This window comes from Macaca mulatta, chromosome 8 (genome assembly GCF_049350105.2).
Source record: "Macaca mulatta isolate MMU2019108-1 chromosome 8, T2T-MMU8v2.0, whole genome shotgun sequence".
NCBI lineage: Eukaryota > Metazoa > Chordata > Mammalia > Primates > Cercopithecidae > Macaca > Macaca mulatta.
In genome coordinates this window covers 59,159,140-59,186,361 of record NC_133413.1, presented here as the reverse complement: position 1 = coordinate 59,186,361, position 27,222 = coordinate 59,159,140, and the positions used below count along the sequence as shown (strand labels likewise).

The 27,222-nt window shown below is 42.5% G+C and overlaps 2 long non-coding RNA genes across 2 annotated transcripts; one reads left to right on the top strand and one right to left on the bottom strand.

The window, feature by feature from the left end:
- LOC106999756 (uncharacterized) lies at positions 1-3,491 on the bottom strand. Its single transcript, XR_001446655.3, has 2 exons — positions 3,365-3,491; positions 1-225 (listed from the first exon to the last, which is right to left on the bottom strand). It is a non-coding gene; the product is annotated as an uncharacterized LOC106999756 (long non-coding RNA).
- On the top strand, positions 2,924-26,173 carry LOC144330604 (uncharacterized). The gene is made up of 4 exons (XR_013396892.1): positions 2,924-3,126; positions 21,735-21,852; positions 22,535-22,659; positions 25,741-26,173. It is a non-coding gene; the product is annotated as an uncharacterized LOC144330604 (long non-coding RNA).
- Positions 26,174-27,222: the final 1,049 nt, after the last annotated feature.

Genomic DNA, 27,222 nt, shown 5'->3' with positions numbered 1-27,222 from the left:
TTAGTTCATTCAACTCGCCAACTTTAATGAGCTCAATGCGCAGCAGGGGTGTAACATTTTTGGAGAGTGAATTGACTTAAACTGTCAGCTTCCGGCCTGCGTGACATCACCAGTTCTTAGCAGAGGAGCCCATGGCTCTAAGGCTTCCCGGGATGCTCTTTAGGATGCCTCTGAGGCCCTGAAGCTGGGCAGGACACAGTGAATTGATGCTCATAGATGCATTTTCTGCAAAGAGAGTGCAGAGTTTTATTGGAATTATCAGTGATAGATGAGCTTTTTTTTCTTCTGTTGCATTATTGGATTCTAACCTTATTCAACTCTGAACAACTCCAGGGAAAGGGCTGTTGCCTTCACCTCCTGTAGCTGATTTGAATAGATACATGGCACATTTCTCCTAGAATCTGGCTCCCCCCAAGTCCTTCTTCCTAGTGCTGAGTTCTGGATTCCTGCGTGGCTTTGGTCTGGGGTCCCTGTGTCCCTATTCCTCCAGCCCACACTCCAAGTGATGCAAACACTTCACTGGGAACTAGCTCCAAATAGCTACCTCAAGCCTTTCCCTGTCCTGGAGGTTTGGAGCCCAAGAAGTCTGCATCCTAGGTACCAAGGTGGGTCTGCAAAAACAGGAGGCCCCCAAAATGACATTCCTAACACAACCCTATTCAAAATTGCTGGGCCTTTTAAACTGTTTTTTTATACAGCCTGGTGGTACCTGTTGCATCCACAAACATTTGTGGAGCACCTGCCAGATATCTCCTCTAGACTCCACATGCTATTGTGAACAAAACAGACAAACATCTCCACCCTAATGGAATTTACTTTTTTTTTTTGGAGACAGAGTCTCCCTCTGTCGCCCAAGCTGGAGCGCAGTGGCGAGATCTCGGCTGACTGCAAGCTCCACCTCCCGGGTTCACGCCATTCTCCTGCCTCAGCATCCCAAGTAGCTGGGACTACTGGCGCCCGCCACCGCGCCCAGCTAATTTTTTGTATTTTTAGTAGAGGCAGGGTTTCACCGTGTTAGCCAGGATGGTCTTGATCTCCTGACCTTGTGATCTGCCCACCTCGGCCTCCCAGAGTGCTGGGATTACAGGCGTGAGCCACCGGGCCCCTCTCGGAATTTACCTTCTAATGGAGCAGACAATAAACACAATTAAGTAAGGAACTATCTATAGTTTGTTAACTAGTGATAAGTGCCATGGAGAAATTGAAATAGAAAATGACCATGGTAATAAAGAGCATCATCACAAACACTTGAACAGCACATGCCACACACCAGACTAGCCTCAATATTCTCTGTGGCCCAGCACAGTGGCTCACACTTGTAATCCTAACACTTTGGGAGGCTGCGGCAAGAGGATCACTTGAGTCCAGGAGTGCGAAACCAGCCTGGGCAAGATGGCAAGACCCGGTCTCTACTAAAACTTAAAAATTAGCCAGGCGGCCAGGCGCGGAGGCTCACGCATGTAATCCCAGCACTTTGGGAGGCCGAGGTGGGCGGATCACGAGGTCAGGAGATTGAGACCATCCTGGTTAACACGGTGAAACCCCAACTCTACTAAAAAATACAAAAAAATTAGCAGGGCATGGTGGCGGGTACCTGTAGTCCCAGCTACTCGGGAGGTTGAGGCAGGAGAATGGCGTGAACCCAGGAGACAGAGCTTGCAGTGAGCCAAGATCGCGCCACTGCATTCCAGCCTGGGCGACAGAGCGAGACTCCGTCTAAAATAAAAAAATTAGCCAGGCATGGCAGCCCACACCTATAGGCCCAGCTACGCAGGATACTGACACAGGAGGATCCCTTGACCCCAGGAGTTCAAAGCAGCCATGAACTATGTGAACTATGATTGTGTCACTACATTCCAGCCCGGGCAACAGAGCCAAAGATAAATAAATAATAAATGTTCTGTGTACATATGCTCATTAAAACCCTCAGGACAACTGTCTGAGGCTGGTATTGCCATGATTCCCATTTAAATATGGTAAGGGGAATACCTTGCCCAAGGTCACACAGCCCCAAGTGGTGGCCCAGGGGTGAAGGAAAAGGAAAAGGAGGGATGGAGCAAGGAAGACACTGCAGCCAGGGAAGGCCACTGGCACGCCGTGTGCTCGGTGGTATGCTGGCTGAACCTGGTCATTGCCGGGAACCTTATGGTTAGCTAGAACCTGGTGCTGGAGGAGCAAGCCACTCACAGGAGCCAAGGGTAGTTTCTTTCTACCTACCCACCCATGATTGCTTTCTAAGAGAGAAAGGAGGAACCAAAGAGAAAGAGCATGCACAGAATTTGGACGCTGTATAAAACCTAGTATTTGTGGAGCAATTGAAGAAAAATAAACGGTGTGGTGAAGTAAACAGTTAACAAAAGGCTAGCATATGTTTACCTAGAAGATGTGAAGAATTGTTTCCAGATCAAATGGTTTGGAATGAGAACTTCTACACCTTGAATATAAACTGAGATTTGCCAACTGTGAGAAACATTTAAAATGCTATTTACTTTAAAGGATGAGAAGCCTGAAAACATTTTTTAGGGAAGAAAAGAACTAGAAGGACAATGGGCACATATAAGCCATGGTATTGCACAGGTTCAGCAGAGCAACGGGAAAAAAATAAATAAAGAAGATTGGTCTACACGGAGACTTCCACCAGCCCCCTCTCCAAGGCCAAGGAATCTTGTTCAAATAATGTCTGATTGAGAGATAATTATGGGGGAAATGCCAATTCCACATTTCATATCTCTGCACTTTCGTATTGTCAGAGCCCCACAGAGACAGGATACCAAAGGAACAGCCTGACAGAGGAGGGAGAGGAGCCGTGCAGTTCTGGAATGGCGCCAGGCAATGTGGAAGTCATTGAGATTTACCAGCATCATTTCCATAATCGCTTTTGGATGCACAATAGCTGAAGATTGTGCCTGGATTCCCCTTTGCTAGCATTCTGGGGTCACGACATCGGCATAGAAGGTGGCCAGCCTTTGGATTTTGCAGCTGTTTGTGGAGTCTTTATGGAAGAGCAGCGTGGTCAAGAGACCACGGCTGCATAACCCTGTCTGCAGTGTGCGAGGCTGGAGTGCTGGCCCTGGACCTGCCCAGTCATGCCTTCTCGGTCAGCTGTTCATCTCATCTGCTACCACAGTAAGAAATGGTTTTCATAAAGCCATTTATGAGTTATGAAAGTCCATTATTTTCCAACTGAGAAGGTAGACATCAAACTGCAGAATCAATGAGGCAGTAACAGTTTTGAAATCTCAGTACAAGCAGTGACGCCTTCTGCTGTGTAAGAACTGATCAACTTGGCCCATTTCCCCTTCTCTAGAACACTGAACTACAGTGTCAGATAAGTAGACGGTGCCCGTGACTATGGGCCCTTCACCTGCTCCACAGTGAATGAAAGCTCACCCGAGAGCAGGGTTATACCCTGCGGAGGGCTGGGCCAGGTCCACAGTCCTCAGAGATGCCCTGAATTCATCCAGAAGGGCTCAGCCATTTGCCTATGCCAGGCCAATGCTCGAGTCAGTGTGGAGGGGAGGGTTACGCCGGGACCACTGCGTCAGCACATTGTGGACCAATAATAGCGTAATAATAGCGTCTCTCCAACAGGGAAAAGAAATGCCCTGAAGACTGCTGGCCATGTGTTCAGTGATTCTCACAGAGCACAGAAAATGAAACATCAGAGAAACTGCCCTTAGGCGGGGCTGGCAAATATCTCCCCTACTGGGCGCAGGGCAGACTTCACCTCAAGGTCTTCCTCCACACACATTCCACAGCCCAGCCAGTCCTCCAGGGTGGAACTCAAGATGAATCTATTCACCATCTCTGTTCCCTTGGGAGTGGGGGAGGATAAGAAGCTGAGGTCTAGCATCCGGGCCAAGGCTTTCTCAGCCAGGGCTCCTGGCCCCGGGTGAGGGTGGGAGGGAGCAATGCGATGATCAGCACTCCAGTTTCTTGTCCAAGGCTGCCTGTGGCCGATGTGCTGCCTATTTGAGAAGGAAAGGGAAACACATAGGCTTGTCTCAGGTGTTCCTAGAGGATGTGGGATGGCCACCCATGGCTGAAAACTAACTTGGTTCACTAGAGTGTGTGACATCGGGACCTGAGGCCCAACTTACCAAGTGCTATCTATCTACGTGACTTCACCCCTCAGTGTATTCATCTATGAAATGGGGATAATACTAGCATTGGAGGATGAATAAATTGCTCAACATGTGTAAAGTGCTTAGAAGGTGCCTGCCGTGCAGGAAGCAAGCACTGGGCACTAGCCATTGCTGTCATTGCTGCTGTCCTCAATGAGTGCAACCAGTTGCTGGACTGAGGTGGCTGAAAGTGACTGGTAGTAGAGTGGATGAGAATAGATAAAAGGCCCCAATGCAGGGAGGCCAGAGGCCATGCAGGCTGAACTCCAACAGGAGCAGTGGCTGTAGGGGAGAGGCTCGACCCTGGAGCTGGTCGTGATGTGCAAGTGGGATGGGCTGGGGGCTCCCGTGTGAGAGCATAGGAGGAGAGGGCTGTGTTTCCCAAGCCTGGAGGGGCTAGAGTAAAAAAGACCTAGCTGTGCCCAACAAGGCCTGGCGACTTGGCTTTCTCCACAGGCGCAATTCTATCAAAGCAGGTTCCCAAACCCTGGCTTCTTCCTGCCTCTCAGTCTAACGTTATCATTGCTCCTTCATCCATCAGAGAGCCCGGAGTCTCATCTTTCAGTGACTTATCAAGGCTAGACTATTACTCAGAATCTCCACTGTAAATCAGACTACTGTTAAGATAAACACTAACGCTTAAGTCAAAAATCTTGGACTCAAAGAAGGAGTCGACATGGTAAGAGGCCCTTCTGGCGCATCATCCCAGAAACTTCATCTGACACCCTCCACCACGGGTCCTCCACACGGGAGGACCTGCCTGGACAGTTGTGCACACAGAAACAACATTTGTTCTCACTGGCTTGCTCTGCAGTCCCAGAAGACCACCAGACGGAGTGGAAAAAAGTCATCTTGGGGCAAAAGACAAAGCGCCATTCAATACACTAATCTCATATAAGCATAGTTCTAATTAGCTGAATCATATCTTCAGGAATAGTAAAGAGAGACTGCAACAGATATGATACTCCAATAGGTTTTGTCCAATCTGGCAGAGTGGATTCTTTATCTGAAATCATCCACAGCAACCACTTTCAGAACGGGGCCAATTTTCAGACCTAAATTACCTCTGGCTCCACAGTAGCATCTGCCCATGAAATCAGTTTCTACCAAAAGCTTAAACTCTCCAGCAGCAATTATCTGGAACAGCCTCAAAACTGCATTTTTGCCATTTGAGACTGTTTTCCACAATTGCCGGCCATCTTGCCTGTTAGCATGCCTGTGGGAAGGACGGGCTGGCAGTTATGGCGTTAATTCCCCATTTGAAGTTGTTGTCCTTGAATCCTTTATGACCATCAGACATAACACCCAGTGAAAATGACACCAACTGCATTTAGAATTATTCAAAACCTGCCACCTCGCGGAGGAAAATTCAGCCCACCCTCAGGGATGCAGGTCTTGACTCTGTCCTGACTGAACTCTTAACAATTCTCCTTTGCAAACTCCCAGAAGGAGACTTGATGATCTCTTCCATATAGCACTTAATGGGAAAGCAAAAACGATTTTCCACTGAGGGAATGTTTTTGCAAAGTGGAAATCAAATCCATTCGTTAATCTTCAAAAACTCTGGGCTGTGCAGATTCTCGGGAAGACACTAAGCATATGGATCACAACAGCAATGGACCCGCAGCAAATGGACCCTGACAGCTCCAGAACCAAGCACTTGCCTGGGGGAACTCCTCCCAGCTAACGCTTCTCAAATGGCAAGCCTGGGTCCTGTTAGCCATGCAGGCTGTGATCTGCTGGTGAATGCCTATCACCGAGTGTTATTATAATATCAACCTTCTCTATAGAGTTTATGAGTGACTTTTTGCACAGAAATAAGGATTATAGTTTACAACACTGCAGTGGTCCTAAGCTCAAAGTCCTCATTCTTCAACCCAAGAGTTCTTTATATTTTTTACCCCCCAATTACATGTAACACAGGCTCCATCAAGACAGAGACAGTGTGTGTTCGCTTGATTAAAGTAAGCCCGCGGGCAACAGGATAGATTCCTAACCCCTAACTTTTACTTAAACTAAAATACACGAAAAGGAAAATGCAGAAAACAAATCTGCCAAACAGTGTTTCAGTTTTCTCATGCCTCAAAATTATCTTCTCAGATCAGGGCTGTTATTTTCTCTAATGCAAGTCCATGTGAGGGCAAAATCAGTGTTGCCTTTCCCATGCGCCCTCATCAGACGGTTTCAGGCAGAACTTTCCTGCAAACACTGAGCCACACTGGCCTAGAAGGTCGGTCAGTTTGCATTAGCTCAGCCCTGACTATTCACATGCAGTCACACTAATTTCCATTTACCTAAGAAGTAAAGGTTTTCCAAGGCTGGTTCCCAATCCTGCTCATATGCTACGGAACTCAGATGATTCTGTGAAAAACTGAGACGGCTCCAGATATCTGAGACAGCTGTGGGGCATGTGCTCAGAAAGCCCAGCCTCTGTGGAAAAGCAGAGCTTTCTGTGTTTCAGTGAAAATGCCCATGAGGTTTAAGTCCTCCCTCCTCTGAAATGACAGAAGAGACATCCAGCCACTTCGGGTTTCGACAGAGAAGGGTTAAGAAGTTGGCAACACCAGCACCCGTGAACCCTCAGGGCCAGGAGAGCAGCAGCCTGGTTTGGTTTTCAGTCACCCACTGTGGTGGGAACAGTAATGCGGGATGAGATCAAGTTCAAGAACAGTACACGCAAGCAAAAATCTCATTGTTCCTGTTATTACATTGTGAACATCTCCTCTTTTGTTTTCTTTTAAAGAGCATTGTTCAAAAGGTTAAATTTGTTGGCTAAGACATCCCCTGAAAAGCTTAGTAACTTGGAATTTTGGTGGCCATAGTTTTCTTCCTGTGTGAGCTTCCCTCCAAGGTTAGTCTTAAATATAGAATATCCCTCCTCTTTCCTTCCAAATCCTCTTTTCTTTCTGAGCCATCCAAGTACATGGTTAGGCTCCATTCCTGTTCTCAGAGGCGTGTACTGTCATCTCTGCCAGACTTCCTCCAGCTGCCGCCCATGAGCGCATCTGCTGTAGAGTTCCCCGCTTGAAAGGTGTCCCAGAAAGACTGGCCTCATTTTATTCCCAGAGGAATCCCAGAGCCCTGGGAGACAATGGCTAACAGCTGGTCCAGAGATTGCTGTATAAACTTTTGAGGCCACAACTGGCAAATTGTAAGAATACGATGGAGTGCAGGCAGACTGGTTTGTCTGAGCTGATCTGGCAAAAGACAGGGTGGGGAAGAGGACAAGTGGCTGTGGCTGAGGGTGGAGCAGATCTCTACTTCTGTCCTGCATGGCAGTCCATCCTTAGTGTTGGGCATCTGTGATTTGTTTTCAAATTTCAATAGTTTGGGGGGTACAGGTGAATTTTGGTTACATGGATAAGTTCTTTAGTGGTAGTTTCTGAGGTTTTGGTGCACCCATCGCCCTGAGAAGTGTACACTGCACCAATGTGTAGTCTTTCTTTTATTCCTCACCCACCTCCCACACTTTCCCCTGAGTCCTCACAGTCCATTCTATCATTCTTTTTTTTCTTTTTTTGAGACGGAGTCTTGCTGCGTCGCCCAGGCTGGAGTGCAATGGCTCGATCTCAGCTCACTGCAACCTCCGCCTCCCAGATTCAAGCAATTCTCCCACCTCAGCCTCCCAAGTAGCTAGGATTACAGGTGCCTGCCACCACACCCAGATAATTTTTTATTTTTGTAGAGACAGGGTTTCACCATGTTGGACAGGCTAGTCTTGAACTCCTGACCTCATGATCTACCAGCCTCAGCCACCCAAAGTGCTAGGATTATAGGTGTGAGCCACCGCAACTGGCCCATTTTATCATCCTCATGCCTTTGCATCCTCATAGCTTAGCTCCAACTTATAAATGAGAACATATGATATTTGGTTTTCCATTCCTGAGTGATTTTACTTCAAATAATGGTCTCCAAATCCATCCAGGTTGCTGCAAAGGCCATTATTTTGTCCATTTATGGCTGAGTAGTATTCCAAGGTATATACATACCACATTTTCTTTATCCACTTATTGATTGATGCGCATTTAGGTTGGGTCCATATTTTTGCAGTTGTGAGTTGTGCTGCTATAAACATGCATGTTGGGCACCCAAGATATTATAATCGTTTCCATCTTGGTCACTATCTGCTGTATCATAAACACAAAATTATGACTTCACAAGAGGATGGGCCAAATGAGAAGCAGAGCTATGAGGGAAAGGAATGCTTGTTAAAGTAAAACTATTCTCAATAACTGAGGGAGGAATTTCAGAAACTAACTCTGGCCAAGAACTTTTTTTTATTTGTATGGTCTCTGAATTAGAGCTGTGTCCAAACCATCCCTGCTGACACATCCATGACAGCCTAGGATAAATAAGCCTTTGAGAAACTGTTTGAGGAGTGACATGGGAGCCTTCTCAGGGAGCTCCTTGACTTCCCGTGCCCACTACCTTCCCACCACAAAGGTGGGCCCATTCGCTTTTGATTTTGAAACTAAAGCAAATTTAGTTTACACAAGCCATGTCTTAGGGTGGAAAACAGCTCATCTCCACTGGAAAACACTGACAGGCCATTCAATTCATCGCTGAGCAAAAATCAGAGTGAGAGGATCCAAAATGAAGTGGCAGAAGGAAGGAATTCGCAGGCGCATCAGGAAGGGTCATGTGGCAGCAGCATTTGCTCAGCAGCCTGAGAACTCCCGCCAGACCAGCCGGCACTGCCACTCAGAGGACTTGGTGCAAGGAGAAGCCACGCCCAGCACTGGTCCTATTGCCCATGCTCCAGTAGCTTCTGCAAGCTGTGGGATCGGCAGCCCCATTGCTAATGTGGGTTAGCATAAACATATCTTATCCAAACAGAGAAGAAAAGATACAGAGTATGTGTAAATACATATTATAGATGTATGATACATAAAGTGTGTCTATCACCTAAAGATTTCATTGCCAGTCATGGTGGTTCATGCCTGTAATCCCAACACTTCAGGAGGCAGAGGAGGGTGGATCACCCGAGGTCAGGAGTTTGAGACCAGCTTGGCCAATATGGTGAAACCCTGTGTCTACCAAAAACACAAAATTAGCCAGGTGTGGTGGCTGGTGCCTATAATCCCAGCTACTTGGGAGGCTGAGGCAGGAGAATCGCTTGAACCCGGGAGGCAGAGGTTGTAGTGAGCCTAGATCATGCCATTGCACTCTAGCCTGGGCAACAAGAACAAAACTCCATCACACACACACACAAATAAATAAAAATAAAAACATAAAAACGTAAGTAAATAAAAAAGATTTTGTATAAAAATATGACATTCAGGCTAGACAGCAAGCAAAGAATGCAATGCACTTGCAACTAACATTTCCCCAATAGTGCATTAAATGCCACCAGGGCTCAACTGCTGATCCCATTGTCATAAACAGAACGATGGGGTAAGTAAAGATTTTAGTTTTATACATGCATATTGAACACAGGCACCAATAGATCTGATAGCACATGCTACCTGTACCTTTGACACACAGGGTCATCCAGACGATTAAAAGAATCTCACTGAGTTTCCAAAAAGGGCAAAGGGTTCAGGAAACTCCCCTGCTCCCCACTTGCTCCCAGCCACTGAAATGGAGCTGTCCCATTTGCACTGAACACCTCTGCAAAAATTTATGATTGGAATCATGTCTGTGAAAAGAATGCCACCCTAGGGGACCTAAGAATTGCACTCTGGATGGAGGACGGTGTGGGAAGGAGCCAGGTGGTCTTGTGGGAGATGCTGCAAAAAGTGAGATGTGGTTGCACAGGAAACACTTCCTAAAAGTCAGAAGAAAAAGTGTGTGTTCAGCAGCCGGGGGAGGGTGAGAGGAAGTAACTCACAAATCTGAATTGTGTCCTACAATACAATATATTCCATCCTGATCAACCAAATAGCTGGCAGGAAAAGTACTTTGACTTTTATATCCTTTTCTCCAGACAAAGAGCTCTGTGTATGGCTGTGTATTTGAATAGGTGCGCTTGCAGGACGGCTGCTGAGACGCGACCCTGTGCTTGCAGCAGAAAGAGCTGATGCTAATCCTGGATCCACACAGAGCTGCCTGCGGAAGCCACACACCGAATGCCAATGTAAGGCCCACCTCAGTGACAAATCCAAACTCACATCGTATCACACGTTCTACAGACATCCAACAGGAATGGAAGACTTTTCTAGAATCTCCAAAATACTGCCTGGGTTCAACTCACCTTGACCAGTTACTACCTTAGTTACTCTCAGCAAATAACTCAACCTCTCTATGCCTCAGTTTTCTTATCTCTAAAATGAGAAACATAATAGTCTTTACGGCCGGGCGCGGTGGCTCACGCCTGTAATCCCAGCACTTTGGGAGGCCGAGGCGGGCGGATCACAAGGTCAGGAGATCGAGACCATCCTGGCTAACACGGTGAAACCCCGTCTCTACTAAAAATACAAAAAATTAGCCCGGCGCGGTTGTGGGCGCCTGTAGTCCCAGCTACTCGGGAGGCTGAGGCAGGAGAATGGCGTGAACCCGGGAGGCGGAGCTTGTAGTGAGCCGAGATCGCGCCACTGCACTCCAGCCTGGGTGACAGGCGAGACTCGGTCTCAAAAAAAAAAAAAAAATAGTCTTTACTTCATGGGGTGGTTATGAAGATTAAGGAGTTAATAAGTGTAAAGCACTTAGATAGGAATGATCTCTTGATAACTGTTAGCTACTGTTGCTGTGGGACACAGCAGGACTTCTTTCAGTAAGTGATGACTGATGTTATTGTTGTTATTGTTACAAGAAAACCCCTCTCCCTCCAGCAACGACGAACAACTATTCTTGAGCTGAGAACACACACCCACTCAGAGTAAGCAGGCTGTTATATGCTCCAGGCTTTACCGTATCTGTCACTTTCATATTTGTTCTTTAAGAGATGATCCCAAACTTTCCACACTTCCTTTTTTTTTCTTTCCCCAAGATGGAGTCTTGCTCTGTCACCCAGGCTGGAGGGCAGTGCGGCAATCTTGGCCTACTGCAACCTCCCCCTCCCGGGTTGAAGTGATTCTCCTGCTTCAGCCTCCGGAGTAGCTGGGATTACAGGTGCCTGCCACCATGCCTGGCTAATTTTCATATTTGTAGTAAAGATTCGGTTTCACCATGTTAGCCAGACTGGTCTTGAACTCCTGACCTCGTGATCCGCCCACCTCGGCCTCCCAAAGTGCTGGGATTACAGGTGTGAGCCGCCGTGCCTGGCCTCCACACTTACTTTTATTAACACTTCCCCAATAAACTTGCAAACTCCACAAAGTCAATTTCTTCTGATACCTTTCTTGATTTGCCAGAAGTGTGGTCAACAAGTGAGGGGGAAATGAAACATTTGGTTATAGAATCTTCATATCCCTCACCCTGCTACAGAGAGGTAAAGGGACCACGGCAGAACCCTTATGTGAGGAAAGGGAAGGAAGGGTCCTGTGACTGCCAAAAAAAGTTGGATTTTTCTGAAATTGACCAAGAATCTCTTCATGAATCTAATGTTTGGCTTCTTTTATTAATATGTTTTCAAAACAATCTACTTTCAGCTTCAGAGGGGAAATTGACAATGTCCAAATTTCTGCCCAATTTCCTAATCTGTTTATAAAGCTTTATATACTATTCATTTTTGACCAGATTTTTATTGTGAAATTTGTAGATTCACATGCAACTGTAAGAAGCGCAGCAGAGAGATACCTGTTCCCTTCATGCAGATTCTGCCATTGCGACACCTTGCAAAACCATAGTACGATAGCAGAGCATGATACAGACATGGTACAGTGGAGACACAGACATTTCTGATATTAGGACACCATGTTTTGACATTATGTAGCCACATATCCATTTACCTGTCACACCCAATACCTCCCTAATAAAAGCCAACCACTAATCTAGTTTCTGTTTCTGTAATTTTGTCACTTCAAGATGTCAAACAGATCTCGCTTTTGGGATGGCCTTTCTTCACTCAGCATCATTATTCCTGGGAGATTCATCCTGGGAGATTGTTGTGTGTGTGAATAGTTAGTTCCTTTTAATTATGACTTGTGTCCCATGGTGTGGACCTGACCCAGTTTGTTAAGTCATTCAGTCCTTGAAAGACATCTTTACTGTTTCAAGTTTGTGACTATTACAAATAAGGCACTATGAACATTCCCATACAGGTTTTCATGTGCACGTACGCCTTCATTTTCTTAGAATCTGTGTCCAGAAGTGCACATTATGGGTTGCAAGGCACCTGCATGTTTAGCTTCTTAAGAATCCTCTGTGCTGTACAATTTTATGTTCTGTCAGGCAATGTGTAAGTGTTCTGAACTTTTGCCAGGATTTGGTGTTGTCACTATGTTTTACTTTAGCTATTCTGATCAATGTGTAACAGTATCTAACTAATCTAGTTTCTGTTTCTGTAATTTTGTCACTTCAGGATGTCAAACAGATCTCACTTTTGGGATGGCCTTTCTTCACTCAGCATCATTATTCCTGGGAGATTGGTTTTAACTACTGTTTCCCTAACAGATAATGACGAACCTCTTTCCATGTGGTCATTTGACACATATATATATCCTCTTCAGTAAATTGTCTTTTCCTCTCTTTTGTCTATGTTTTAGTTGTTCATTTTTCCATTATTCAGGCTTATAGGTGTTATGAATTTCAGACAGTGGCCCTTGGTTAGATACACGGCTTGCAGATATTTTCTTTCAGCCTGTAACTTGTCTTTTCACCCTTTTAACAGGATCTTTCACAAAGAAAAAAACTTTTTAAGTCCAATTTACCAATTTTTCTATTTATGAGTCATATTTTCTTTGGTGTCAAATCTAAGAACTCTTTGCTTAGCTCTAGATCACAAAGGTTTTCTCCAATTTTTTTCCTAAAATTTTACAGTTTACATCTAAGTCTGTGATATATTTTGAGTTAATTTTTGTACAAGTGTAAGACAGTCCAGAGTACATTATCTTTTGGCCTGTAGATGTTCAATCAATCCAGCAGTATTTGCTGGAAAGGCTATCTTTCCTCCTTTGGATTGTTTTTGTTACTTTGTTAAAGATCAGTTGGGCATATTTGTGTTGGTCTATGTTGGGGTTCTCTACTCTTTTGCCTTGATAAAAATGCCCAATCTTCTACCAATATCCCACAGTCTTGATTACTTAGCTGCGTGGTGCGTTTTGAAAGCAGGTGGACTGATTTCTCCTACTTTATTCTTTTTCAGAATGATTTTACCTATTCCAGTTTCTTTGCCTTTCCATATAAATCTTAGAGGAATCCTGTTGCTATCTAGATAACAGCTTGCTGGGATTTTTATAGGAATTGCATTAAACTTGTGTATCATTTTTAGGAGAACTGACGTTCTTATTACATTGAATTGTCCAATCCACGAACTCAGTCTCTCTATTAAGATCTTTGGTTTCTTTCATCAATATATGTACTTTTTGTCATTCAAGTCTTGAATTTTCATTTTTGATTGATTGATTGTGAGTGATATTTTTAAAAATTTTATTGTCCACATGTGCACTGCTAGTATGTAGAAATGCTATTGATTTTTAAGCATATTACCTATGACCTTGCTGAAGTAACTTATTAATTCTGAGAGTTTAACAGTAGGTTCTTGAGCATTTACACACAGACAACCAGCAAATAAGACAATTTCATTTCCATTTCAACCTGTGTGTCTTTTACTTCTTTTTCTTGACTATTACACAGGGTAGAACTTTCAGCACTATGCTGAGTAAGAGATTTAAGAGCTAACATCCTTGTTGTAAAGCATTCTGTCTTTCTGTCATCTTCAGATATAATGTTAGCTATGGGCCTTTTGTACAGGCTCATTCTTGATCAACTTGAGAGAATTTCCCTTTATTCCTATTTTTCTGAGAGTTTTTATTATGAATGGCTGTTGAATTCTGCAAAATGCTTTTCATGATCATATATGTATGCTATTGTAAATTTGTTCTGTTGTTGAGGAAGATTACATTGATTTTGAATATTGAACCAGTCTTAAATCCCTGAAATAAAACCCTCTTGGTGACAGTGTACAATTTTTCTGATACATTGCTACATCTTATCTGCTAATAATTTTGTTAAAGAATTTTATATTCCTTTATCCCTCTGTATGCATGAGGGACAATGGTTTGTAGTTTTTTTCTTTTTTGCTCTCTTTTTCTGGTTTTAGTATAAAGATAATACTAATTTCATGAAATGAATTGAGAAGTGTTCCCTCCTCTTCTATTTTCTGGAAGAGAATCTACAGAATTTATATTAATGCTTCTTTAAACATTTGGTCAACTGAACCAGTGAAATCACCAGACCTGAGATTTTTTTTCGTGAATCCAATTACGAATTCAATTTGCTTAATAGTGATAGGATAATTCAAATTATTTATTTCATATTTGATGAGTCTGGGCAGTTTGTTGTTTTTTGAGGAATGGGTCCATTTCATCTAAGTTGCAAAATCTATGTATGAAGAGTTGTTCATGGTATTCCTTTACTATCCTTTTGATACCTGTAGAGTCTAAATTATGTCCCTACTTATCTGTGACAATGACATTTGTGATGTTGGTAACTTGTGTTTTCTTTCCTTTTTCTTCATCAGTGGTGCTTGGTTTGTCAGTTGCATTGATCTTTACAAAGAATCAGCTCTTTCTTTCATTGATTTTTCTCTGTTATTTTGCCATTTTCAATTTCAAGTGATTTCTGCTTTTATCTTTAGTATTTCTTTCTTCTGTTGGTTTTGGCTTTCCTTTCTCTTCTTCTTTTTGTAGGTTCTTAGAATGAGGTCTTTTTTGTTTGTTTGTTTGTTTGTTTGTTTGTTTGTTTTTTGAGACGGAGTCTCACTCTGTTGCCCAGGCTAGAGTGCAGTGGCATTATCTCAGCTCACTGCAAGCTCTGCCTCCCAAGTTCAAGCCATTCTCTTGCCTCAGCCTCCTGAGTAGCTGGGACTACAGGAACCCGCCACCACACCTGGCTAATTTTTTGTATTTTTAGTAGAGACGGGGTTTCTCCGTGTTAGCCAGGATGGTCTCAATCTCCTGACCTTGTGATCTGCCTGCCTTGGCCTCCCAAAGTGCTGGGATTACAGGCGTGAGCCACCGTGCCTGGCCAGAATGAGATCCTAAGTTACCAATTTAACATTTTCTTCTTTTCTAATGTGTGCATGTAGTGCTATACATTTCCATTCCAGCATTGCCTTAACTGAGCCCTAAAAATTTTGATATGTTGTATTTTCATTTTTGTTGAAGTCAATGTACTTTTTTAACTTCACTTTTGATTTCTTCTTTGACCTATTTAGAACATGCTTTTTAATTTCCAAGTGTTTGGAGATATTCCTGTTACATTTTTGTTTTTAATTTCTAGTTATATCCATTCATGGCAGGGGAACACTCAGTATCACTTCAGTTCCAGTACCTGTTGAGGTTTGTTTTACAGCCCAGGATATGGTTTATGTTGCTGTATAATTTTTGGGCACTTGCACAGAATATGGATTCGGCTGTTGTTGGGTGGAGAGCTCTACATATGTCAATTAGATCTTGTTGGTTGGTGGTATTGTTGAGTTATTTTGTTTCTTTATTGATTTTCTCTCTATTAGTTCTATCAAATGTTGAGAGATGGGTATTGAAGCCTTCAACTATAGTTAAAGATTTATCTATTTTTCCTTTCAGCCTTATCTGCTTGCTTCACATATTTTTCAACTCCATTTTTGGTATATTTGCCTTCTTGGTAGATTGGCCCCTTTTATCTTTACATAATTTCCTTCTCTGTCTTTGCTCTGAGACATATTTGATCTGATATTAATATAGCCTCTTCTGTCTTCTATAATTAGTATCTGCATGACATATCTTTTTTCATTATTTTACTTTCAATCTGCCTATACAGTAATGTTTCAAATGCGTATCTTGTAGACAGCATATAGTTGGTCATAGTTTGTAATCTACTCTTCCAATTTCTGTTTTTTATTTCAAATATTTAGACCATTTATATTTAATTTAATTATTGATATGTTAGGGTTTAGGTCTGCCATTTAATTTTTTGTTTTCAGCTTTTTTCTGCTTTTTCTTACTGTTTCCTTTTTCCTGCCTCTGACTTTTATTTAAACATTTTTTATAATTCCATTTTTATTTATCCATGGTATTTATTTCTTTTGGTAAAACTTTTAAAGTGGTTTCTCTAGGTACTACACTATATACACAAAATTTATCACGCTCTTACTGGTGCCATCATTTTACCTATTAAATTACAGAAATCCTACCTCCCTTTGTGTCTCGTTACACTTATAAACTAAGTATCATAAATATTTCCTCTATAGATTGCAAACATAATTTGGAAAACTCAAAGCAATAAAGAAAACCTATTCTATATATCCATATTTTGGCTCACTATGTTCTTTCTTTTCTCCTGATGCTCTGAGTTTCCTTCTCTTATCGCTTCCATCCTGTTTGGAGAACTTATTTTAGCCATTCTTTAGGTAGGTTTAGTGGTGTCAGATTCTCTTGGTCTCCCTTCATTTGAAAATGTTTTGGTTTTCCCCTCATTCCTGAAGAAAATTTTCACTGGGTTGGCAGTTCTTTCCTTTAAAAACTTGAAAAATATTCTGCCACTTCCTTATGGTTTCCATGATTTCTAATGAGAAATTCTTCGTCATTAAAGTTGCTTCTCTTCTATGGGTAAGGTGTTGTTTTCCTCTGACTACTTTTTACTATTTTTTTCTTTGCCTTTAGTTTTCAGAAGTCTAATTACAACGTGTCTCAGGTGTTTGCTATTTGAAGTTATCTCAGCTTCTTGAATCAGTAGATTTATTTCTGTTGCCAAATTTGAGGAAATTTGGGCAATTGTTCCTTCAAGTGCATTTTTCAGCCTCACCCTCTTTCTCCTCCTCTCCTTTTGGACTCTGATAGCATGAATGTGAGATCTTTTGTTATATTCCCATGGGTCTTTTTTTTTTTTTTTTTTTTTTTTTTTTTTTTTGATACGGAGTCTCACTCTTGCCCAGGCTGGAGTGCAGTGGCACGATCTCAGTTCACCGCAACCTCCATCTCCCAGGTTCAAGTGATTCTCTTGTCTCAGCCTCCCAAGTAGCTGGGACTACAGGCACATGCCATCACTCCTGGCTAATTTTTTGTATTTTTAGTAGAAACGAGGTTTCACCATGTTAGCCAGGATGGTCTCAATCTCCTGACCTTGTGATCCACCCGCCTTGGCCTCCCAAAGTGTTGGAATTACAGGCGTGAGCCACCGCACCTGGCTGGGTCCGTTTTTTTCACTCTGTTTTCTTTCTATTGTTCAGATTGGTTAATTTCTCTTATTTTTTCTTCCAGTTCACTGATTCTTTTCACTGCTCCCTTCCTTCTGCTATTGAACCCATCCACTTCAGTTATTTTATTTTTAAGTTCTGACATTTCCATTTGGCTCTTCTCTATGTATTTGCTGAGTTTTTTTTTTTTTTTTCCTTTTTTCAAGTGTGTCCAAATTGTTTAGTGAAGCATTTTTGTCATGGCTACTTTAAACCCTTCTCAGATAATTCTGATTTCTGTCTGTAGTGTAGGTATTGGTATCTATTAAATTGTCTTTTGTCCTTCAGTTTAGGATCTTCCTGGGTTTTTGAATGGTGGGCAATTTTCAGGTTCAAGTGATATTTCCTCTCTTAGTGGGGATATTCGTGTTTCGAGCCTGGGTGTTCTGATTTAGCTGAATTTTTTTTTTTTTTTTTGGTCAGCACTCTCACAGGAAAGAGGGCAGGATGCAGCCTCATTACTACCAGGTGGAAGTAGAAGTTCCTGTTCTTCACAGCGTCTCTGTTGGCACCTGAGGGCAGGGTAGGGGGGTTGTTCCTCATCACTGCCAGGCAGATGTGGGAATTCCAACTTTACCTATGATCTCCACTGGCACCACAGTCGGGTGGGGGTGGCCTCATTCTCTTTGGGCCACAGTGAAAGTCCTGATGCTCCACCAGGCTTCTTCTGATACCACCCCAGCTGGTAGAGAGAGGTGCCTCATCACTGCTGGGTGAGAGTGAAAGTCCAGGCTCTCCACATGGTCCCACTGACCCAAGGTGGCAGGGGCTCATTACCAGCTGGCAAGAGTGAAAGTTCAGGAATCCTATTTGGTCTCCTCTGACACCATCCAGGCAGGAATGTGGAGGTGCCTCATTATAGCCTGCCAAGTGCAAGAATTCAGGCTCTCTGCTCAGCCCTTGCTGGCATGAGTAGGGTTGGGCCCAGCTTGCTCAGTGGCATTTGGCTACAATAAAGCAGTGTTGTCTTGATGTTTTCTGCCTTGGTGCCCTTTTCCTGGCTTTGGTTGGAGACAGCATGCTTCTCTTGGGGCTTTTGGTCTCAGCCTATTACTGTTTCCAGTTTCCTGGCTTCTTCAGCTCCAAGTCTAGGATATATGGGGCCAAAAGAAAACCCAGGGAATTCATGACTATGTCTTCTCTCTTGTCCCAAGACCCATAGTAGGTTTGCCTTCTCTCCACCATTCACAGTCTTCTTGTGATTGGCTCATGTATAATGTCCTGCATTTTTAGTTATGTTTAGATGAAGGAACGGGGAAAAGTATGTCCACTGCAACTTCCTGGAAGCAGAAGCCTCAATTCACATATTTTTAATCTCATGATTAAATATTTTTAATCTCATGACTTTTACTAAAACTTAAACTACTAAATGAAATGACATTATATGGCCATGGCAAGATAATTTAAATTTCCTGGGTGCTCCTTACATCTTCTCATTCTGTTTTTGCCTTTACCCACTCCACCCACCCCTCAGGCTGCAATAAACTCTGCCATTGATCCTCCCATCTCCACCCTCCACCAACCTCTCTTCCAGACGCTGGGGACTCTCTGCCCTTCACTGGATCGTAACTCCTGCAGATGTCTGACTTAGCATGTTTGCAATAACTCACTTCTCTTCTTTTCTGGTGATAATCTGCCACCCTTCCTCCCACCATTTACAGATCTGAAAAAGCTTCAACAGGATAAATAGAATTAGAGTTGACTTTCAAGGATAGATAGAACTTGACAGGCAGAGATGGAGAGAATAATAATAGCATTTAGGTATGTGATTATGATATGTGTTCAAATGCTATGATTATGCTTGACTGAAGCAGAGCTTGTTCATTCACTAAGTCCATTAAATGTGTAAATGTCTATTAAATATCAGACACTATTCTAAGCACTAGCTTAGAATAGTGTCTAATATTATTAATAATAATTAATAATAATAATATTAGAATAGTGTCTAATATTAGTGGTTTCAAAAAGCAGATGGAGGTCCCTGCCTTCACATAGCAAAGTCTAACGGGAGAGACAGGTATGTTTCAAGTTAACCAACTAAAAAATCTGTAACAGTGATTCTATTAAATAATTGCTCTAAATAAAAACAGATGGTTATGAAAGAGAAAGCTCACGTGGGCAAAGAAGGGTTATTTTGAGATGGATATCAGGGGAACATCATTGAGAAAGTTACCTTAAGAATTAGCAGGCACCAGGCAGATAAAAAGTGGAGAATACGGCATTTGGCTGGGCTCTGTGTGAGGCAAGATTCCTGTTCTTGACAGGCCAGCACGGTAGTGGAAGCAGGCAGAAGGGAGATTTGCTTAAGATAAGGTGGAGCAGAAGGCAAACCAGATGACCAGGGGGCTACACAGCAGGTAGAGGCTGATTCCACTGCAAATGCGATGGGAAACCACTGAAGGTTTTAATCACGGAAGTAACATGATCCGATTTCATTATAAGAGAAATGGTAGACAATAAAACTGGAAACAAACTTTGGGAACACATTGTGGAAAGCCTTCAGTGACAGTCCTGGGAGTTTTCACCTAATTCATAAGACAGTGGAGAGTTTTCAAGGACTTTATTTTTTTAAATAAGCACTTGGTTCTAGATTTATTACACAACAAATACATATTATAAAACAATCAGAAACAAATAAGCAAAAAGAACATAAACATAACCCATAAGCAAACCTGTCAGATAGAATCCATTTTAGTGCACTTTGGAGTTTTCTCTCTCAGGCAGCTTTCCATGCATATACTTAATAGTATGATTCAATACACTATCATATGTTTATTAGTACACATAAATACACATTTTACAAAAGGAGGGTCTTGTGGTCTTACTGAATACAGTGTTTTGTAAACTTCTTTTTCCCTTTTCATGATGTATTGAGAACATGTGTTTCAATAAAAACACTTAAAATGACATCATTTTCAATGGCATCATTTTTAATGGTATGTATATTTCACAATTGATCCAATTAAACTCAAATGTTCAACTTTTAAGTTTCTTCAAGTTTTCCCTGCTGTAATTAGCCTGCACTATAGTTGGTGTCATCACAACAAAGTGTCTGCATAAATCAATAATCAATTTTTAGAATATTTTTCTGTAAGTGTAAGTGCCAGGTAAAATGTTAGTGAACATGTTAAGGCTTTTGATGCCTCCGATCACATTATCCTTCACAAAAGTTGTGCGAATTTACAATACCCCTAGTGGTATAGAAATGTGCCACCTTCCCAAAAACACCGGGTGCCATCAGTTCTTTTTACTTGTGTCATTTGGTAAAGGGAAATGGCATCTCATCACTAGATTTTTTTGTATTTCTGTGATTACTAATGAGATTGAACGTTTTCCATTATTAGTTGCTGGTCTTTCTTTTTCCTCTTTTATAAATTGCTTGACTGTCTTTTACTAATTTTTATGTTGGTAGATTTATCGTTTCCTTTCTATATGTACATATATATTTAATAAATATATTTTGATTACATATACTTAATATTTACACATATCCATATGTGAGATATTTTTTTCTTTTCTTTTCTGTTTGTGTGTGTTTTTTTGTTTTTGTTTTTTTTTTGAGACAGAGTCTCGCTCTGTCCCCCAGGCTGGACTGCCATGGCAAGATCTCAGCTCACTGCAACCTCCACTTCCCCGGTTCAAGTGATTCTCCTGCCTCAGCCTCCTGAGTAGCTGGGATTACAGGCAAGCACCACCGCACCCAGCTAATTTTTGTATTTTTAGTAGAGACTGGTTTTCACCATGTTGGCCAGGCTGGTCTCAATCTCCTGACCTTAGGAGATCCACCCACCTCAGCCTCTCAAAGTGCTGGGATTACAGGCATAAGCTACCGTGCCTGACCACGAGACATTTTTTCTATATCTATGTATAAAACCCTTATCTGACATATGATGCAAATATATTTTCACAGTTTGCAGTTTGCCTTCTATGATATTCTTTCACCATAGAAAATGTATCCTTTTTTATTATTCATGCATTTCCTTTATGATTTCTCCCTTAGAAGTCATACTTAGGAAGCCCTTTGCCCCACAGGCCCATGTAACCTCACATTGTGATAACTCTATTCCTGCCACATAAGTCTGGAATCTTTCTGCCCTGTGGTATGAAATACACTCCTGTCTTGCTTTTCCCTATGTATTTCCCCACAGACTTGAAAGGCACACTCTTGACCATACAAACTTGGACATGCTCCTCAGCCTGTTTCTCCCCTGTCTGTGCGGGGCCATCGATTTTTCTGTCTGTGTCTCAGCCGCTAATGGATTGTTTGAAATATCATAGTTAGTCCATGGCTCATTTCGGTATTCAGTAGGGCAAGTCATTCTTTTCTATGCTTTTTGTCAAAATTGTATTAAAAGTTTTGTGTAGATGAACAAGCCTGGAATCATGCGTGGGAATGCCAGCCTCACATGACATAGGAGACAAGAAGGAGGAGGCGGGTACAAGGGGGACCCTACAGCCGGCAGCCCCCTTCAGGTAGGACATCTCAAAGGTAATTTGCATTCTGAGCTTAAATCCCCAACTGATGATGGGGCCAAAAATCTCACTGACCTCCAGTGATGATCTAAGGGCTCATTCATAAGTTCCGAGGGTTGTAATTATCGAGCACCTGTGAGGGTTTGCTGAGCTGCCAGCCTGACAGAGCGTGCAGCTGAACAGTCAACCACAGCAACATTTTTACTTTGCTGTTAGTCTACAACTACGGGACAGAAGTTATTCAAATTTTTAAAAAATTGTACAGCAAAAATGGAAGAGTAGGGAACTCTGGGGTTCTGTCCCTCCTAAAAACACAGAAAAATATGACAAAAAGGCCAAGCACAGTGGCTCACACCTGTAATCCCAGCACTTTAGGAGGCCAAGATGGGTGGATCTTCTGAGGTCAGGAGTGGGAGACCAGCCCAACCAATATGGTGAAACCCTGTCTCTACTAAAAATACAAAATTTAACCAGGTTTCTGCCACGTGCCTGTAACCCCAGCTACTGGGAGGCTGAGGCAGGAGAATTGTTTGAACCCAGGAGGCGGAGGTTGCAGTGAGCCGAGATCACGCCATTGCACCCCAGCCTGGGCAACAGCAAGACTCCGTATCAAATAAATAAATAAATAAATACAAAAAAATTTTTTAAAAAATTTACAAAAAATGTCAAATCAACCTTTCAGAATGCTGGGAGATAGTCAATGGTTTGCAGCAACCAAGTGAAAGCCCAGATAGGACATAGGCGACCAAGACCCTCGCTGCAGCCTCAACTGCCCTCCTTGGCGAGGTGGCTGCTCCCATGCCTGGGGTGAGTACTGGGCTCTAAGGAAGCAAACCGGACCGGGATCTCAGGGAATTGTGTCTGTTTTGACCCGATGAGGATTTCCCGGGTCACAGGGCTTGTCCTTGCTTTGTCTAACTCAGCGGGTGGCTAAGAGGACAGGGCTTCCCAGAACAGCAGAAGTGAGTGAGCAAGCCTCTGCTGCTGGGAGCAAAGAGTAACAGCTGCAGCGGACAACAGACATGCCCAAAGCCTGGGAGGAAAAACCAGCCCGTGACATCTCGGGGGAATAGAGGCTCTGAAAAGTTCCTTCTATTCCAGTTTAGCAGTTCCTCAACAAGTAGACATGAAATTACCATATGATCTCACAATTCTACATCTAGGTACACAGCCAGGAGAACTGCCAAGAGGTGTTCCAGCGAGAATTTGTGCACCAATGTTCACAGCAGCCCTATCCACAATAGGTGAAAACAACCTTCATGTCCATCCACTGATGAGAGGATTCAAAAACCGTGACATATCCAGACCAGTAAATATTAACCAGCCATGAAAAAAGAAGTACTGACACATTCTACAACATGGATGAAATTTGAAAACATCGTGCTAACCGAAGAAGCCAGAACCACATTATTGTATGATTCCATTTATATGAAATGCCCAGAATAAGCAAATCCATAGAGAAAGAAAGCAGATTGGTAGTTGCCTAGGGCTAGAGAAAAGCGGCAATGGGAAGAGACTACTTAATTTATGGGTTTTCTTCATGGGACGATGAAAAAGGCCTTGAAGCAGATAGTGGTGATGGTTGTGCACATGGCTAGTGTGTGCCACCATCAATGCCACTGAATTGTACACTTTAAAATGGTTAATTTCATGTTGTATATATTGTAACACAATTTTTAAAACAGTATTATATAGATTCATTGAAAATATCACACCTAATAATCAGAATAAAATTCATACAGAACGTATATTTGTATATATATTTCATGTGAATTATATATACATATTTATACATATTCCATGTGAATATATATCAATACATTTCTTGAAAAGTATGGAATAATTCATTTTTAATAATTTTCCAATGAAAGAAGCCTTTTAAAATTACTTCATATAACCCAGGAGATATAAAAGAAAAAATAACTTTGTAGCAATTTTAATTGTAAAAAGGTCTGTACAAAAAAGAACCACTCTGAGTACTTAAAAAAAAAGACAAGCAGCCAGCCGTGGTGGCTCACACCTATAATCCCAGCTCTTTGGGAGGCTGAGGTGGGTGGATGACCCAAGATCAGGAGTTCGAGACCAGCCTGGCCAACATGGTGAAACCCCCTCTCTACTAAAAATACCAAAATTAGCTGGGTGTGGTGGTGCTTGCCTGTAGTCCCAGCTACTCAGGAGGCTGAGGCAGGAGAATCGCTTGAACCCGGGAAGTGGAGGTTGCAGTGAGTTGAGATCATGCCATTGCCCTCTAGCCTGGGCGACAAGAGCGAGACTTCGTCTCAAAAAAAAAAAAAAGGAAAAAAAAAAAAGACAAGCTAGGGAACATAATTGCATTTCACATACAGAAAAATGCTAATTTTTCCAATAAATACAGTACACTTACAAACTAACAAGCAACGGGTCAAAACAGAGTAGGAAAATGTGGGGGGGAAAGGAAGAATATAGAAATGGCCTTCAAATATTTGGAAAGAAGACTTGACCTCTCTTCTAATAAGGTGATGTCAAATAAAATTATATTACATTGCTTTTCACCTCTCTTATAGAGATCAAACATTGGATAATGGTCAGAACAAGGATATTTGAGGAAAAAAATTGAGTAACATGGTGTGTCAGTGAGAAAGTGTGGGGATGTCATGTCTACATTGCTTCTGTGCTGCTGGTGAAGCTGCTAACCGGTCGTACCTCTATAAAAGCAGTTTGGCAAAATACATACAAATTACTAATGCATGTATTTTTTTATCTGGCAATTTTATTTCTAGGAATTAACATACAGAAATACTCTAATACATGTGAGATGACATATACACATACTTGTTATTATAATATCATTAGTAAGATCAAAACGTTGGAGACAATCATAAATATCCATCATTAAAGGACTTTTAAATAATACAGCATATCATACAATAGAATATAATGCAGCCGTAAAAAGGATGGAAGGATTATTTGTGTGTAATATGGAATGCACCTGAAAATATATTGCTGTTACAAGGGCAGAACAGCATGTACAGTATTTTTACCACTTATATAAAGAAGGAAGAATATGAACATGAATTGACTTACTTTGTAGAGATGTAAGCTATTTCTGAAAAATATTAGAAAATTTATGGAACTGGCTGTTTCATAGGAAGGGAATTTATCAAGACAAGAGTGGAAGAATATATTATTATTTAAACTTTTGTACATTTTGCATTTGGAACTCTATGAATGTGCTACCTACTGAAAAAAATTTTAATGACTATATATATTTTATGGAATCCCCTTACAAATAATGCACGTGTTTAACCAATGCTTGCTATTATTGGTTGCACCATGATAGACTTAATGGTGAAATCATATACAAATTAAGATATTATCGAGTAGCCTTAAGTGGACCTCATTCAAAACAACTACTCCATATAAAATGTTTTGAATAATTTACCATGCTTTGATATCATTAAATACGAGGCTTTTGTCTTTTACTCATCTACAGTGTAGAGATAGATCACTTTTCCATTTCAGCTAACGTTGAATCCCAGTTGGTTCTTGCTGAGGGACCCCGAGAGCAGGTCTGTAGACGGGTGCGGGTGAAGTGGGTCACAGCACACTACAGCAGCTGGGGGATATGGGCTTCCCAACACCAGGGCCACTGAAGCCTGCCAGCTGTGAGCTGGCACTGTTGCCTTCCTCCCCGTGCACTGCATGGCTCTCCTCTCCTCTAACCTCCCAGAGTGCCAGCAGGAGTCCAGTGGAAGTGAGCAGATCAGGACTGAAACCCGGACTCCTAAGAGCTGCTGAGAACTCGTTTTCTTCCAGGCACTTCACTGGACATTTTATATAGTTAGCCATCATTTAATTTACCCAGTGACATCAACATAAGATACATACCATTTTCCCTGTTTTTCACAGGCAAATACTTGGACTCAACAGCAAGGAACATCCTGAAGACTTGCACAGGGAAAAGTACTGGAGTTTGGATTAAACACAGATTGACAAAAAAAAAAAAAAAAAAAAAAGCCAGGCTCAGAAAGAGAGGGACAAAGAAACAGAAAGGAAGTTAAAAACAAACCAGAGGACTGAGTTCCTTCATCTCAGGGTCTAATGAGGGCTGGCGGCCGCAGTCACTCTAGAATTCCCAACATGGAATTCCAAATTTTCTACAAACAATGGAAGATCTAGCATTTTAAATCTTTTATCAGCCTATATTACACTTTCATTGATAATTTTCAAAATTCTTTAGTAGCACACCAACTAACACTAAAGTAAGCCACCTGGCCGGGCGTGGTGGCATGTGCCTATGATCCCAGCTACTTGGGAGGCTGAGACGGGAGGATCCCTTAAGCTCGGGAGGCTGAGGCTGCAGTGAGCTGTGATCGCACCACTGCACTCCAGCCTGGGTGACAGAGGGATACTATCTTAAAATAAAAATTAAAAAATATTAAGCTACTTAATTTGTAGGCGATCATGCAAAGGCAGACAGAGCACGCTGGCCACCGGAGCCCAGGGAAGCCTGCAGACGGACGCTTGCTGGCATCATCTGCCGCTCTTCCTCTGGCTGGTCCTTCCTCCTGATGTTATTTCTAATGGTCCTGTGTATTTGTGTGGAGGTCACCTCACATGTTTTCCTACTGTAGTGAGAATACTAACCAAAGGCTGAAAAGAAATCAAATGCAATGCCAGTTGAAAGACCTGAGACAGACACACAGGGAATGCCTATGTGCCTGACAGGGAGTCAAGTTCTCAGTGTGCCATGGGCCACGTGGATGCTTAGCGAGGAGACCCACTAACCCAGCTAACAGATAGTGGCCCAGCAGGTCTCAGAGGAAAAGACCCTTCTGGCCCCAGGTGGCTTGGGGTCCCTCATCAGTCCTCCCGTCACACCTCTCAACCAGGGCCACCACACCAGGACTTCGTGTGCAGATTGTGTCCTGTGTCTGTGTTGAAGGCATCTGAAGGCACTTGGAACTATGCCTTTTGTATCCCCAACACTAACAAAATCTGTGGCACATTGTAAATACTTGGTGAATGAATTCCTAAAAGTTTGAATCTGGACCTTCAAGAGGAGATAATATATGGCCACACAATATTCAGAGGAAAACCAGGCAGGAAGATCATCAAGGTCTAGAAACACACCAAGAAGAGAGACCACGGCTTTTCAGGGCAGGCCAGGGCTGGTGTTGGTGAAAGGCACATGTGGAACTGTGTCAGGCCGAATAGATAAGCCGGCACCCAGCCAAGAAGCACCGCTTCCTCCATGCCTTCTCTGGAAATGGCACCCTACTTCATTCAGGCGATAAATTATGGCCCTCACACTCAAATACTGACTGTCACTCAAGGCATTGCTGTCCAGTTCTTCCAAATCCAGAACAGTTTCAGTGATAGCAGACAAAT